Consider the following 15,772-nt stretch of genomic DNA (forward strand, 5'->3'; position numbering starts at 1 on the left):
GGCAAGTGGATCTCTTTGAGTTCAAGGCCAGCCTGGTCCACAGAGTTCCAGGCTACACAAAAAGACCCTGAAAACCAAACAAAATAGAATGAAGCTCTAGGCCTGGCCCTGCTCCCAAGTTCCGCCATCATAACTCAGTAGGAGTAAGGCAGGGCTTTCATACACAAAAAGACCAGGCCTTGACCTCAGCCTCTCCTAGCTCATCTGAATCCACCAGAAACCCTACCTGAAATCTATCTTCTCCATACCACAGCCTTACTTCTTTGTTGCTGTGAAAGGGCCTAAGGAAAAGCAAAGGTCTACCAGGGGTTGAGGGAACTGCTTTTCATATCCCTAGGAGCTGCCCATTGCATGGAGACAGGTACCTACTCAGAGCTCAAGCAGGGCCCAGAACCTTGAGCCAACCTAAGGGTAGGTGTGGGTGAAGGTAAGAAATGGGATGCCTGGAATTTGGCTCCCCACCTCCAGAAAGACAAGCACAGCTGGCGGGGTGAGCACCAGACAGAAGTCCCAGTAGGCTACACCCTCCCAACTAGAGCCTGAGCTCCCACAGCTGTGCCTCTGAGGAGTAACCAATCCAGCCCAGTGTGATATTCTGTGGTAAGAAGAGTCCCAACTTCCTCAAGGCCACCAGGAACAAGGTCTTCCTGGGACCGGCACTGATAAGCACTGTACAGTAAGCACAATGTGGGCACGAAGAAAGCAGCTTCCCTTAGGAAGCATCCTAAGAGGCAGAGAAAGGGTTTAAATCACTCACATGTAAATGGGAGTGGGTTTCAAAATCCCCAAAGGAGGGGAAAAGAAAGCTGCCACACCAGAACAGCTACCACAGGCCTGTTCAGGGGGATGGGTCTCAGCAGCCACTTCCTACACGGCAGCAACACAGGAAATGATGGTCATTTTAAGAGATATAAAGGTCACAAGAGCCATCCACCTACCAAGGAATGGGGTTAGGACGCTTAGAGCAAGCCCCAACATCATGGGCTGGGCCCCACACCTGTCCTGTGCAGCAACCCCAACAATGTTCAGTAGGGCCCTAAAGGCTACTACTGGGATTTCTCAACAAGAACCGTATACAGGTGCCTCTGCCAGCACTGGGACCAAGGGGCCTGAGTCCTTGTGGTACACCAACGGTGGATATCTAGGGCAGTACAAACATCACTAACTGCTACCTGGATGCTGCCTTCTTTCAGTAAAATACCACAATGCAACTGGAGGGAGAACCTGGGACAGGAGGCTGACTGAACGAACAGCTTCTCCAAGCTGAAGCTAAGTAGCATGTTAACATTTTAGACTTTGGTGTCCTTCTGACTGTGGCAGCTCAACTTCAATTAGTAAGACTTCACAATGTGTATTGCAGACATGAATGGAGGAGTGGCAATAAGTGGCACGGACAAAACCGACAGCTGATGTTTGTAACTGGGGGAACCTTAGCACTGTGAGAGGGAAAGAAGGGGATGCTAAGAGGGGGAAAGAGAAGGTAAAGAGAAACATTTCCTAGCTGGGCGTGTTGGCGCACGGCTTTAATGCCAGCACTTGGGAGGCAGAGGCAGGCGGATTTCTGAGTTAGAGGCCAGCCTGGTCTACACAGTGAGTTCCAGGACAGCCAGGGCTATACAGAGAAACCCTGTCTCAAAAAAACAAAAGAACAAAACAAAACCAAAAAAAGAGAAGAGAAGAGAAGAGAAGAGAAGAGAAGAGAAGAGAAGAGAAGAGAAGAGAAGAGAAGAGAAGAGAAGAGAAGAGAAGAGAAGAGAAGAGAAGAGAAGAGAAGAGAAGAGAAGAGAAGAGATTTCCTGCTCCTTCACTCAATCCAAAGCAGCCCTGGGCCTCTACCAGAGGAGCTGCTGTCCTAGGGGCTGGGGATTACACGGTGCTCAGGAATGCACAGCTGGGCAAAGACCAAAAAGGCCAAGGGTGTCAGGTGACAGGACTGAGTGGTTAGAGCAAGCAGAGAAGCAGAGGCCAGGTGGGAAACTCAGGCCTAATGGAGACAGTCCAGATGGCCTGTGGGGGAGGTGATAGGAGCATGATGATCCAGGGAAGCATGGGGGTCTAGACTCGGATCCCAGAGGTCCACCTCACTCTAAAGCAGTATCTGGCTGATAGGTAGTGGGGCACTAAGGGACGAGACAGTGCTGTGGGAACAGATTTCCCTCCTAGGTGTGCTCTGAAGCTCCCCTAAGCATGGATGGGGGAAGGGGGGACTGCTCTACTTTTATTTGGTTCTACTCAAGCAATAGACTCTTCTGAAACTGGGATGGAAAAGTCAAGACTACAGTTTGGTGCAACTGTGGACCACTCCTTGAGGATAGCATCTGCCCTGGGGCTTTAAGGGGCCATCATTTCCTGTCTCACTTCCTGTCTGGAAGAAAGCAGGCCTTCTGAAGCAGCCCGCCCAAGGACAGGACAACTGAAGGACAATACCAAGGTGCCATTGCCCCAGGATGATATGGAGCCCAGCCATACAGCACGGAGGCCCTGCTGCCCGGCTCCTGCAGGTTCTCGCCACAAAGTTGTCCTCCAAGATAGAGGCCAGGTCATTCCCCATCAGCAACTGGAGCCCAGAAGCCATGTCTGCTCTAACCACACAGCACAGCCAGGCTCTTATAGCCAAGTCCCAAATAGCTGGGGAGGTATAAGGGAGAAGACAGCTATGCTGGGACAGGCAGGTTTCCTCCAAGCCAAAACAGACACTGAGACTTGCCTGGGTGGGCCCAAGCCACTTCCTGCCACACATCCAAATGTCAGAGTGGTGGGGACTCTTCTGGAAGAATTCAGACTCGAAAGCCCAAGTTTCAACCTTTAAATACTGCCTCAGTGAAGCCAAGTAAAAGAATCTAATTCAACTTAGGAGTCAAAAAGATGATCCTGGGCAAAGGACAAGTGCAGGCTCAGTTTCCCCATTCATGCCTCATCAGCATATGGAAAAGACATGAAGTGATACTGAAAACAGACTGACGGAAAAAAATTCATCAGACTGAAGGAGAAAAATTCAAGTTGCTAAGTAATGAGTTTTAAAATGCTTACCAGTAGCCTATCATCCCAACCTGAAAAAGGACTGAGGCAGAAAGCTTGTTATGAGTTTGAGACCAAACTGAACTACAGGGTGAATTCCATGACTTCCAGGACCATATAGTAAGTAAGTTCCCGTCTCAAAAACCGTAGGCGTAGTCTAGTACTTCTGATATAGAATCATGTGCTGTCTGTGGGAGGACTGTCCTCCGGTCCTGACTGTACATACTCCAATGGGCATGGCTGTGACCAAATAAAACTATGCACCATGATGGGCCACCCGCCTTCAAGGCCATCTAGCATAGTGTTTCTGGTTTTACACTGAGCAAAGGTATACCAGCCTAGCTTCCAGTATCTTCTTAACACAGCAGTTAGCAGGCCTGCTTTCCCAAACACAACCCAGAGCACATCTACTTAGAGGAAGGGAGGTTCAGAAAAGACATGCAACCAGCAATTTCAACTCAAAACCAGGCCCCAAGCCTTAGTCTCTAAAATGAGTAGGCAAGCAGCTAGCTGCAGGGTTGGCTTTTGCCTTTCCTCACACATGTGGAAATCTAAAGGCAAAGAGGCCCCATTTTACAAAAAAGTGGTATGCTACAAAATCAACTCCTTCAGAGAATGAAACTTTAACCCAGTTTTAGTGCAAAGCTCAGCAAAGAACTTGGGGGAAAATAGAACCTGAGCACACTACAGCCAAGTGTGTGGAAATCTATGGCCCATTGAGGTTCTGCGGCAGAATGGAGCTACAGAAACCAGAACAGGTCTCTGGGGCATCTAAAGCTTGGGGAGGGACCATGTGTACATCCATGAGGATGGGGAACCATACTCGCTTCTGTTCCTGGAAAGGTCCCGAGAGAAGGACAGAGGTCCCAGAAAGACATCTACACTGGGTGTGAGCTCTGCTGCCATCCTCAGGAACCCTAGACCTAGGTGAGTAACAGCACTCCATTCCAAACCATGTGGGGCACCTTATCCAGTACACGCTGAGTCTCCAGAACTAAAAGACTAGGCAAGGGACTTCTGAGGTTTTCACCTACTGTCTGGAGATAGACTCTTAAAACAGAGCAGCCTTTCACAACATGTACAAACACACACATATGCATACACACAACCTGATCAGCTCCTCCTCCTGCTTCCATTTCTGACCCATTTCTCTAAGTAAAGGTCTGTCTTCTATGGCAATGTTGACCAACAGACAGCTCTAAGCCCCCAGTATGCAGAGCTGTCTCATGAGTACAGAAAACCACCTGGGCATAGTGGCACCAATCATCTCAGCACTAAGCATGTTAAGTCCAGGCTTGACTACAGACAGAGAACCTGCCTGGAAACAAATACCTCAAGGGTTGAGGGGCCTAAGGAACTAATCACTTGCTTAGTAGGAGAAAAAGGAGAGAGGATAGAAGGTTCCAGTGTCTGCTTTTGCAAATAAACACTTTTCTACAATCTTATTAAGGTAGGAGATACGTAAAAGATGCTTCCAAAATAAGGTTCCTTAAGATGTATTTAAGAAAATTAAAGGCCAGGTGTGGTGTTGCATGCTTCAATCTCAGCACCCAAAAGCAGAGGCAGGCCAACCTGAACTACACAGAGTTCCAGGACAGCCAGAGCTATATAGAGACTCTCTGTCTCAAAATAAGTAAAAATTACAAACAGAGAAAAGGAGATTAAAGTAAAAAATAAATTATAAGTAGTTTTAAGATATTCAAGTATATTTTCAATATTTAAGTAAAATTTTAGGCCTAAGTGAAGTTTGATAGCAGCACTCATCTATCCTGTGCTAGGTCAAGAGTTCCTCAGCACTACAGAATCAAATTCCTTTGCATGGGTTCTTTTTTTTTTTTTTTTTTTTTTTTTTTGGTTTTTCGAGACAGGGTTTCTCTTTATAGCTCTGGCTGTCCTGGAGCTCACTTTGTAGACCAGGCTGGCCTCGAACTCAGAAATCCACCTGCCTCTGCCTCTCGAGTGCTGGGATTGCATGGGTTCTTACATGCAGCGATGTATAAACAGCCTTGGCAAAGAACAAAGCGGTTTTAGAAGAACAAGTCATCCCCAGAAAACACCACAGCCCCCAATGAAGCTACAGAAGCCCCCCTAGACCGAGCTAAGTGCTGCAAACCTCAAAAAGACAGCAGCCACATATCAACCTGGCTCACTGGACACCTTTTCTTATATAGCCCTGGCCTCTCAGCCCTTTCTAGGAACAGCCTTAAATCCAGCCAGACAACAAGAAATGGCCATGTATCTGACCTGATTAGGGCCCCAAGGGAGGCAGGCAGGGAGTAAGGTCTACAAAGAGTGAACATGCCAGCTATCATCTCAAGAGTCCTCAGTCTCCCCATTATGTTTGTGTGAGCTAGGAGTGGCCCCACATAGACACCTGACCTCAAGTTGTGCCCTGTGTTGACCTTCAGCCCAGGGAGAGGAATGTGCTGCCCAATGTGGCCATGTGAAGGAAAACTAAGAGCTGTGTAATGACCCAAGCTCTAGATTTGAGTTATCACTATGAGTGACAGATTAGCAGGCCACAGCCATCTCTTAAGACTAAGACCACAAGTTTATCATGAAAAGAGTCCATAACCCTTACAGGCAGATCACTCTGTAGGACCTAACCTGATTCATCCACGCTGGTACCTGGAAAGGACAAATTGTTTTGCATACAATGTCCCCAAAGGTTCAGATGAACATCTCCCATAAAGACACACTGAGTAAAAGGTGAGGGACCAAGATGTATCCCATATCCCTTTCACATAGGCACCCTTTGCCACAGTATTGCTGCTGGTTGTTGCTCTTCCCTGCAGGAGGCGGCCCAGGGGAGGGAGGAGGGGCTTTGAAGCCCACTTCTAAGGAAAAAAAGGGAGGTTCCACAGCCCATAACAAGGAAGAATCAGGTTAGAACTCTTTCCTGCTGTGGGCAGACAGTTCCCTTGCACACACTTGCACCTATAGCTGCAGTCACCTCCAGTACACAGAGCTGAGCTGACACATGAGGCGTCACAGAGGAGGTCATGAGCCTCTGGTGGCCTCTGCCACCCTAACACCCTACTACCCACAACTCCCTCATCCTAATGGAAGGCTGGCTCTGCTCCCTGCCCACAGGACTCTTCCTCTAGGCGTCAGCTGAAACTTGCAACTTCTATCTTTATGTTCATCTGTTTATATATTCCGACTCCTTTCCTGAGACAGGACACACCTCTTTATTCCATGTGTTACCAGGGCCCAGTACAGGAACAACGCTCAGCACAAAAGAGACAAAAAACTAGAGTACACTTGCTTTCCCTCACTCCCTTCCTGTAAAATAAGCCAGAAGAATCTTCATGTCAAGAAAGAAGACAGCGATGGAAAGCAAACAGAAGCCAGCAGGCAAAGCAGCACTTCTGCAGCCCAGTCTTCCACAAGCAGCCTGAACAGCAGAGCAAGGCATCTAGAAAAACCAAACCTAACTGGGAATAGTAGGTATTCCTGACAACTGGGAGGATGAAAAAGGAGAACTGTGTAAGTTCAAATCCAGCTGGGGCTACAGAGTGAGACAGTTACAAAAAAATAAAACAGAAACTATACTCAAAAATGGATCAAAGAATTAAATTTATAGAATCTTAAACCACAGGTGAGACTTCCTATCCTTGGAGTTGGCAATAGGCTCTCACACATCTTATCTAAAGCTACCAACAGCAACAAATAGAGCAATCTGTAGCTGGGGAGAAGTCCTGACCTTGCCACCCATGAAGCACACTTTACAAAGTGCTAGGGCAATAGCATGAGTGCACACAGTCTGGCCTGCTTGGCCAGTGAAGACCTCTTCTCAACAAATAAGTGGAGGGCACCTAAGGAATACTGAGGTTATCCTCTGACCTCTAGGTACACATGTACACACACCAGAGCATGCACACACACTAAAAGATAATTTAGACTACATCAAAATTAAAACTGTATGCATCAATCGGTACTACCAGCCACTGGAGCACAGCTTTAATACCAGCTTGGGAGGCAGATGTAGGTCATCTCAGTAAGTTCAAGACCAGCCTCATCTACAGAATGAATCCCAGGACACATAGGGCTACAAAGTAAGTCCTTCTCTCAAATAACAAACAAAGTATCAATACAGTGAAACAGACACACAAAATCTTCTCCTTGAGGGCCATGTCAATTCAAAAATCAAAGGACAAGCCAGGTAGATCTCTGAGTTCGAGGAACTACAAAGTGAGTTCCAAGATAGCCAAGGTTACACAAGAGAATCCCTGTCTCAAAATACAAAATGAAACACACACACACACACACACACACACACACACACACACACACACACACACACACACCAGGAAAACACTTTAATAGACATTTCTTACACCCATTCAAATGACTAGTAAGAGGACCAGAGAGACAGCTCACAACTGCCTGCCAACTCCTGCTTCAGGGGATCAATGCCCTCAAGCACCCACATACACACATATACATAAAAGATAAGATTTCAAAATGTTTTGGAATTAGGGAGAACTGTGCCATACCTTGAGTATACTGAATGCCATCAGATACCACACTCTGAAATGGTGAAAATGTCAATTTTTCTTGCATGGGTGGCGATTACCTGGTTGGTGTTTTGTTTTGTCTTGCTTAGTTTTGTTGTGGGGGCAGGGGAGGAGATACCCAAGTTCTAAGGGTTGCAGCTATTTGAGCCTGGTGATCAATAACAAGAGCTGGTTCTTAAGGAAAGATGTTTGATGAAGTACAACTCCAGAGCCTGCAGCTACCATGCCAGCAATAGCAGCTATCAGGGAATCCAGACTGCTACAGTAGTTCACCACACAAATGGGATTATGAGCCTTGCCCCAGAGCAAAGGTGCCAATACCTGGCAGTGTGACCAGGAACATGCATGGGACAAGGAACTCTAGAGCAGCTGTGTTGAGGAAGGCTGTGGTCCTCCCTGCAGTTCCTAGGCCACCATTTAAGATCCTCTTTCAAAAACTAAACAAGGGCTTTGGTGTGGAAGGGCATGCTTTTTGATCCTAGCACTCTAGAAAAGGGAGGTGGATCTAACACAGTTTGAGGCCAGCCTCAACTACACAGTGTGTTCTAGGCCAGTTAGCATTATTTAATGGGACTCTGGCTTACTTACTTACAGACAGACAGACAGCTGGGCCGTGGTGGCCAGCTTTAGTTCCAGCACTTGAGAGGCAGAGGCAGGCAGATCTCAGAGTTCAAGGGTAGCCTGGTCTACACAGTGAGTTAGTTCCAGGACCACAAACAAGGGAGACACAGAGAAACCCTTAGGGGGAGGGGGGGAACAAAACTACTGCTATTTGAGTTGCTGACTTGAATTTCAAAAAAAAAAAAAATCATTAAATTATTTCTTGGCTTAGGATTAGAACGGAGTTTCAAAGTGTCTGAAACCTTTCAAAAGTGTCTAAAAGTGCCAGCAAGTGGTGGCACATGCCCTTTTTTTTAAAGATTTATTTATTTTATGTATGTGAGTACACTGTAGCTGTACAGATAGATGGTTGTGAGCCTTCATGTGGTTGTTAGGAATTGAATTTTTAAGACCTCTGTCCTGCTCACTCTGGTCAACTCTGCTCGCTCCGGCCCAAAAACTTATTATTATATGTAAGTACTCTGTAGCTGGCTTCAGATGCACCAGAAGAAGGCGTCAGATCTCATTACGGGTGGTTGTGAGCCACCATATGGTTGCTGGGATTTGAACTCAGGACCTTTGGAAGAGCAGTCAGTGCTCTTACCCGCTAAGCCATCTCACCAGCCCAGCACATGCCTTTAATCTCAGCACTTGGGAGGCAGAGGCAGGTGGATTTCTGAGTTCGAAGCCAGCCAGGTCTACAGAGTGAGTTCCAGGACAGCCAGGGCTACACAGAGAAACCCTGTCTCAAAAACAAACAAACATTTATGAAAGTTTCAAAGGTGGCCTTTTCAGCACTAATAATTTTAAAGACAAAGAATCAACTCTTGAGAGACAGCGAAGATACTATAATAACACATACTCAGCCAAAGCCCAGCATTTGCTGCTGAGGTTTAAGGTTCAGTGGTTCACTGCCTGCAGGTGTAATCTCTAAGATCTGGTGCTTCTGGTGAAGTGCTTTTACCTATTGAGCCATCTTGCTGACCATAAATTTTTGTTATGGAAAATTCCAAGCACACCCACAAAGTAGTAGTGATGCCATGATGGGACATGTGCACTCCCCAGGTCCCTGGCCTCATGTCTCCCATGCTCATACTGGCCTTTGTGAAGCCAATGCTTTGAACATGCCCTTGGTGACACTTTAAACCACTTAACAGCTCATCCCTCCCTCTCTATCCATCACCCCTGAATTAAGTCATTTGTTTGCCATGGTTGGGTTCTATGAGTGAGGTTTCTGCAGTTAACATGATATGAACCCAATTTCCTATAAACTGATCTTTAGACAAAATGGCCAGTGTACATCCTTCTGGAAGTTCATATCACTACCCTGCCCCACCTCTAAACACTGGTGGCCCTTGAATATGGCTGTCCGCACCTCTAATAACTCATTCTCAGCCTGGCAGTAGTGACACATGCCTTTAATCCCAGCACTATGGAAAGAGAAGCATGCAGATCTGAGTTTGAGCCTCATCTACAGAGCATGTTCCAGGACAGCCAGGGCTACACAGAGAAACCTTGTCTCAAAAAGAAACTAAAACAGCAAAAACTCATTCTGCAGCTGTAAAACTAAACTCAGTTCTGTACGTTCATAGTAATTAGTGAATGTGACAACTGCTACTACTATGCTGGCCACTAAGGCTACCTAATATGCAAGTCCAATTCTCTCCACAATACTATCTAATGACACACTGGTCACTTGTGTACAGAGTTCCTCAAAAGCTGATATAGTGACACATGACTATCACCCCTGCAATGGGGAGGCTAAGGCCTGAGAATTATGTGTATGAGACTACTCTGGTCTATACAGCAAAACTGTGTCTCTAGAAATAAACACAGATTCTGTGGTCCATGCTGATAGGCTCTCCTCTTACGTATCTTGGTCCTACCAAGTTCAGGCTGGAAAAACAGGGTACATGCTTCATCTCCTCACACATGAAACCACACTGGCTCCCAAATATCCTCTAAAGGAGAATGGGGACTTGCCAGCTTCTTGTTCTTTGAGAGCCAACATGAACTTGGAGACTTTTCATATTATTCATTTATTTAGAGACAGGGTCTCACTCTGCTACACAGACTGACTTAGGCTTCTGGGCTTCAGCCTTGCAAAGAGCTGGCACCTGGCTCACCATCAATTGTGCTTCTTTCATATGTACTATGGATGAAGCCAGGGTCTCACTAAGCCAGCACTCTACCCCCCCCCCAATCCCCAGTTACACCAGTATAGTGGATTCAACACAGGTAACTCCAGGACTTGCTGTAATCACCTGTCACACTTGACCTATGCTACTACTGTGAGCCTTTCTGACACAACTGTCACTTCCTAATGCAAATTCAGAATTCAGTGTGATCTGGTTTGACTCAAGTTCTGCACTTCTCTTTTGGTCCTTAGAGACATTATCTGTTTCTTCTACAATGTTTAACAGGAAAAAATAAAACAAAATAAAAACAACAAAGGTGCAAAATCATGACTCCAACTGGCTAGCTTTACAAAACTGGCATCTAGTGTAAAAATGCAGGAAAAAACAAAACCTGACAGTCACCATGCTATGCTGTGCACATGCCCTTCACTGGCACACGTTGTAGCACACATAGTAATGGTGTTTTTAGTAATAAAGAACAAACACACACACACCTTTCCTTTGGAAAATGGATTCATGCTGTACTTTGTGTAGGACTGAAAATGATAGAACCCCACACACAAGAGGCTCTGGCCAGCATTATCTCTGCATCCCTCACCTTGTCACTACTGTCACAGGATCACTACCCACATCCTTCACCCAGGTGCTTACATAGTAATAATAAGCTCCCCTGTCACAATCCTTTCCCACCACCCACAGGAGAGAGCTTTGGTTCTAAGTAAAAACATAGTAGTTCTATGATTCCAGTAGGGCCTGACTGATCTCCTCTACAGGAGCAGCTAGAGACCACGGCTGGGTGTTTTCCAGCAAAGATGTCTCAGGGACTCTGCAACTTGCACAATCTTCCTTAGCAGGAAGACAATGCTGACTGTGCTGTGGCTATGTACTGCTTTCTCTGGGAAGCATATGCTTTCCTAAAGCCGAATTTCACTTAAGATCTCTAATACCTAGCACATGAGTCAGCATGATCCCTACACCAAATAAAAGATATACACACACCTGCAACCCAGCAAATGATACCCAAGGATAAACACTTTGTCCACAAACCTGAGCCAGCAGAAGGGCCTGCTGGGGTGGGCATGTGGTCTGTGTGCATCTTTGTAATGGACAAGAGTTGCCTAGCACATGAGGACCAGGGATCAGGAAACCCCAAATGCAGCAAAAGGTAAATATGGCCTAGAATTAAACCAGGACACACCGTAGAAAACATAAATTAAAACCTACAATCCCAGCACCTGGGAGGCAGAGGCAGAGGCAGGAGGATTACCTGGAGTTCATCTGGGCTACATAATAATACTCTCTCAAGAAACAAGCCAGAGTTAGTGGTACACACCTGTAATCTGAGCACTTGGGAATCTGACGAAAAAGAACAAGACTAGTGTGGACTACATGGCAATACCATTCTGAGACAGGGTTGTCTCAGAAAACAAAGGGGCTGGAGAGATGGCTCAAAAGTCAAGAATAAGAGCATTTGCTGCTCTTGCAAAGGACACAGCAATTCCCAAAACACACATGGTGGTTCAGAGCCACCCTTAACTTCAATACCATGAGATCTGATGCCTTCTTCTGACCTCCTCAGGTACCTGACATGTGAGTGGTACACAGGCCCACATACAGGTGTAACACTAATACACATAAATTAAAGAGAAAAAAAAAACCCTAAAAAAAACAGAACTGTAGCTGGGCAGTGGTAGGTAGTGCACGCCTTTAATTCCAGCACTTGGGAGGCAGAGCCAAGCGAATTTCTGAGTTCGAGGCTAGCCTGGTTTACAGAGTGAGTTCCAGGACAGCCAGGGCTACACAGAGAAACCCTGGGGGGTGGGGGGGAACAAACCAACAAACAAAAAAAAAAACACCCAAAACTCTAACCCTAACACTGTCACAGCCACTGTCCAGCATAGCAGGATGTCAGAGCAGCCAAATCTCACTCAGGAGCCAACCAGATGCCAATAGGTGGTGGTAAACCATTTGGTAAGACACCATGTTACAGTCTTAAAGCCTTAAAACTGTGACAGCTGTCCTAGGAGGTTTTGAAGCCATGCCCTACTTCTAGGATACCACTCAATTCCTCCTCCTTTTACAGGTACATGTGTCACTAAATGTCACTATGTAAATGTCATTGTGAGGCCCTGGTGGCAATAGAAAGGCCCCTCCTTCCCCTGTTCTGGCCTTTTGTATTCTGCAGAGCTGAAGTTTCCACATTAGAGCTAGCTGGGCAGTGGCTAAAGAACAATTCTAGCCATCTGGGAGGAGATACAGCTGGAGATCAAAGGTTAGTCTCTGGCTGCCCCCCACCCCCACCCCCACCCCCAAGCCTTTGAGCAGGTGACCAATAAACATGGTGTCTATCCCAAGGCTCAAGGGTCATACCTGATGCCACAGGAACCCAACTCCCTGCCTTCCTTCCTGAGCAGGGCTTTATCAGATATGTAGAGGTTATCTAAGCTAGCTTTCCATTCCATAGACACCAGTCTCTAGCACTCACCTGGCCTCAGGGTCCGGGACACGGATCCTACCATGCTGCCATGGCCACAGTTCTGTCAAAAGGCAACTTATGTGGATGTGCTGGCTCAATGTGCTGGCCAACCTAAACCAAAAAACAGAAAAACACTTGAGTTCCATAAAATGGTTGGGAATCAGGAAATTTCAAACTTCTCCAGTGCTCAGGTGTAATTCAGTGGTAGAACCTACCAAGTATAAGCAAGACCTGGGTTCTGTCTCCAGCATCCACAATAGAAGAAAATGCCTCCAGTCATAGGAATAGTGAACTCTGCCATTGCTGCCCTCCACAACAGGAGCCCAGACAAGCAAATCAATTTCTAAGGCCTAGTGGGCATGGAGTAACCTGTGAACAACACCCCAGACCTACTTTGGAAGCTCTCAACAAAAGCATGACAACAACACTGAGTAACAGGCCAAGTCTAGATAGTTCTCATTTATCACCCAGAACACAGAGTAAATGACTGAAGGGCTGTCCTCACAGCAAGCTAGGAGTAACAGAATGGTTAAGACCAAGCTGACACAGGTGCTGATCTAATGTAGGGATGGCCTCGGAGCAGGCCCAATTTTATAAAACAGAGACTTGATACATCTGATACTCAGGAAACCTGCCCAGCAAGCAGACCAGTGGGGTTCTCGCTCTGAACCACCACCAGTGCCGAAGTACAAGTTTGTCCCTGAGGATGAGGAGGGCACAAGTACCAGGGAAGAAGAGACTGTCTGCTATATATAGATATAGCAGAAGAAGTCCAAATTCCTGGGCAGAGTGGCTCCATGACAGGACCCAGAGTCTGTGGTGTCAGCTTGGGTCCCACTTTCAGAATTTTATGCACCTGGCCTGTCCAGTAACAATACCACCTCTGTTTTCTTTCTTTGTGTCCATACAACTCCCAGGAAAACATACTAGTAAGAAACCAGTTTTGTTGTTGTTTTTAAAGGAATGGCTCAACAGTTAAAAGCACTGGCTACTCTTGTAGAGAACCAGGGTTCAGTTCCTAGCACCCACATGGTACACATACATGGAAGAAAAACACTCATACACACTTTTACAAAGAAACCTTTTCTGTTTAGTTTTCAGTTTATAATACAAGATCTTATGATATAACTCTGACTGATCTAGAACTCAAGAGGTCTGCCTGTCTCTGCTTTCTACATGCTGAGAGTAAAAGTACACACCACCATGCCCAAGAAATCTCTTTTCTAAACTCTGTTCAGTAATGTGTGACTCAAGAAATATTCTTGAGCCAGGCGTGGTGGCGCACGCCTTTAATCCCAGCACTCGGGAGGCAGAGGCAGGCGGATTTCTGAGTTCGAGGCCAGCCTGGTCTACAGAGTGAGTTCCAGGACAGCCAGGGCTACACAGAGAAACCCTGTCTTGAAAAAAAAAAAAAAAAGAAAAAAGAAATATTCTCACAGGAAAACTTGCCAGAAAGACCTTTGGGTATCAAGGAGCACAAGACTCCTCCCATGTAAAAGACCCTTGCCATAGACACTACCAGGGCCTTCCAGCTCAGTGTAAACTGGGAAATCCCGCAAATGCTGTTATCCCTCAGTTGCCTGACCCACTAAGTTCAAGCTTCTCAGCGAGAGACAGGGAACCCTAGTCTAGGTGCCCAGACACCTGTCCCTTCTCAGGATCAAGGCCAGCACAGAGACCCCACCCTGGGATGATTTCAACTTTACTATGGAACAAAAGCTACGATTTCTGTAGAAGCCGCATTTCAGCTTTTGAGTCTCAACTTGTTCCCAGGCTAGCAATATGCAGCCTGATCATGTCTCCCTGTTGGTGGCCAATGCCCACACCTCCAGCTTACAGTCCCACACCCAGAAAAGAAAGCAGTGAAACTGCATATAGAAGTCAGAGAACAACTTTCAAAAGCTGGTTCTTCCCTTCCACTATGTAGGTTTTAAGTATTAAATTCAGGTTGAGTGGTCAGGTGGTGGTAAACCTTACTTGGCTAAGTTACCTTGCAAACCCTTGCTTGTATGTTCTCAATTTGTGATGGTCTGAGTTAGCAAGACCCTGGGGCCTGGGTCATTCACAGGCCATTAGTGCACAAAGTCAGCTGTGTTTCCAGAGGCACATCAATCAGTAAGAAGTGAAGACTACAACAGAATCTGTTTACAACAGGCATAAAAACATGATGCATAAGGGGAAAAAAAAACCTACAGTCATGTTAAAGTCCTGGCACTCATCTGAGATAGGAAGATGGTTTGACTCTAGAACAAGACAGAGATTTTTATCTCAAAAAAACAAAAACAAAAACCACAGAGCTGGGATGTAACTCTAGCAGAGAGCTTGCCTGGCAGCAATCAGGCCTGGGTTCCATCTCCAACATCACAAAAGTAAACAAAACAAATGGAAAGAAATCCCTTATTTATGGTTAGGAGGTACAAATTCTCTTCCCAACTGACCTACAAATACAATGCATCTGCTATCAGAAACCCTGAGCAGAGGCTGGACACGTAACTGCAGCACAAGTGTTTATCATACAAGCGTGAGGACTCACAGCCTATAAAGAAGCTGAATATGGTAGCATACTCTTATACTCTCAGAGCGGGGAACAGAGGTAGGAGAATCACCTGATTTCAGGGTTAACATGAAATCTCTCTGCATAGCCCTGAGCTATCCTTAAACTCATTGCTATCCTCATGTCTCTGTCTGTTGGGATCAAAGGTATACAATACCCTCCCCAACTCAATTCTGTTAGTTCTGATATTAAATATGTATGGAATTTCAGCCACTTCTCTAAATGGCCAAACTGTCCTCTCTGCTAAAGTGAAGAATGTTTCTGAACTAGGTTCCTTATTTCGAGAAACCTCTGAACAAGCAAGATAGCTAAAGAGGTAAAGGCAAGCCTGAGAAGCAGAGTTCAAGCCCCTACAGTCACATGGTAAATAGAACAGATTCTCACAAGCACACACACACAAACCATGTACATTTTTTTTAAGATTTATTTATTTATTATATGTAAGTACACTGTAGCTATCTTCAGA

The 15,772-nt window shown here is 46.0% G+C and overlaps 1 protein-coding gene across 29 annotated transcripts in view; it reads right to left on the reverse strand.

Moving 5' to 3' along the window:
* Gatad2a (GATA zinc finger domain containing 2A) overlaps positions 1-15,772 on the reverse strand; it is an 89,334-nt gene that overhangs the window by 30,823 nt on the left and 42,739 nt on the right. For 23 of the 29 annotated variants that reach the window (NM_145596.4, NM_001286450.1, NM_001113346.1 and 20 more), the window contains one exon: positions 12,762-12,863. The exons of the other annotated variants lie outside the window; for them this stretch is intronic. The gene's annotated coding sequence lies outside the window, so the exon portion shown is untranslated. The remainder of the gene's footprint in view (positions 1-12,761; positions 12,864-15,772) is intronic. 29 annotated transcript variants of the gene reach the window in all.

Source organism: Mus musculus, chromosome 8 (assembly GCF_000001635.26).
Source record: "Mus musculus strain C57BL/6J chromosome 8, GRCm38.p6 C57BL/6J".
Classification (NCBI taxonomy): domain Eukaryota; kingdom Metazoa; phylum Chordata; class Mammalia; order Rodentia; family Muridae; genus Mus; species Mus musculus.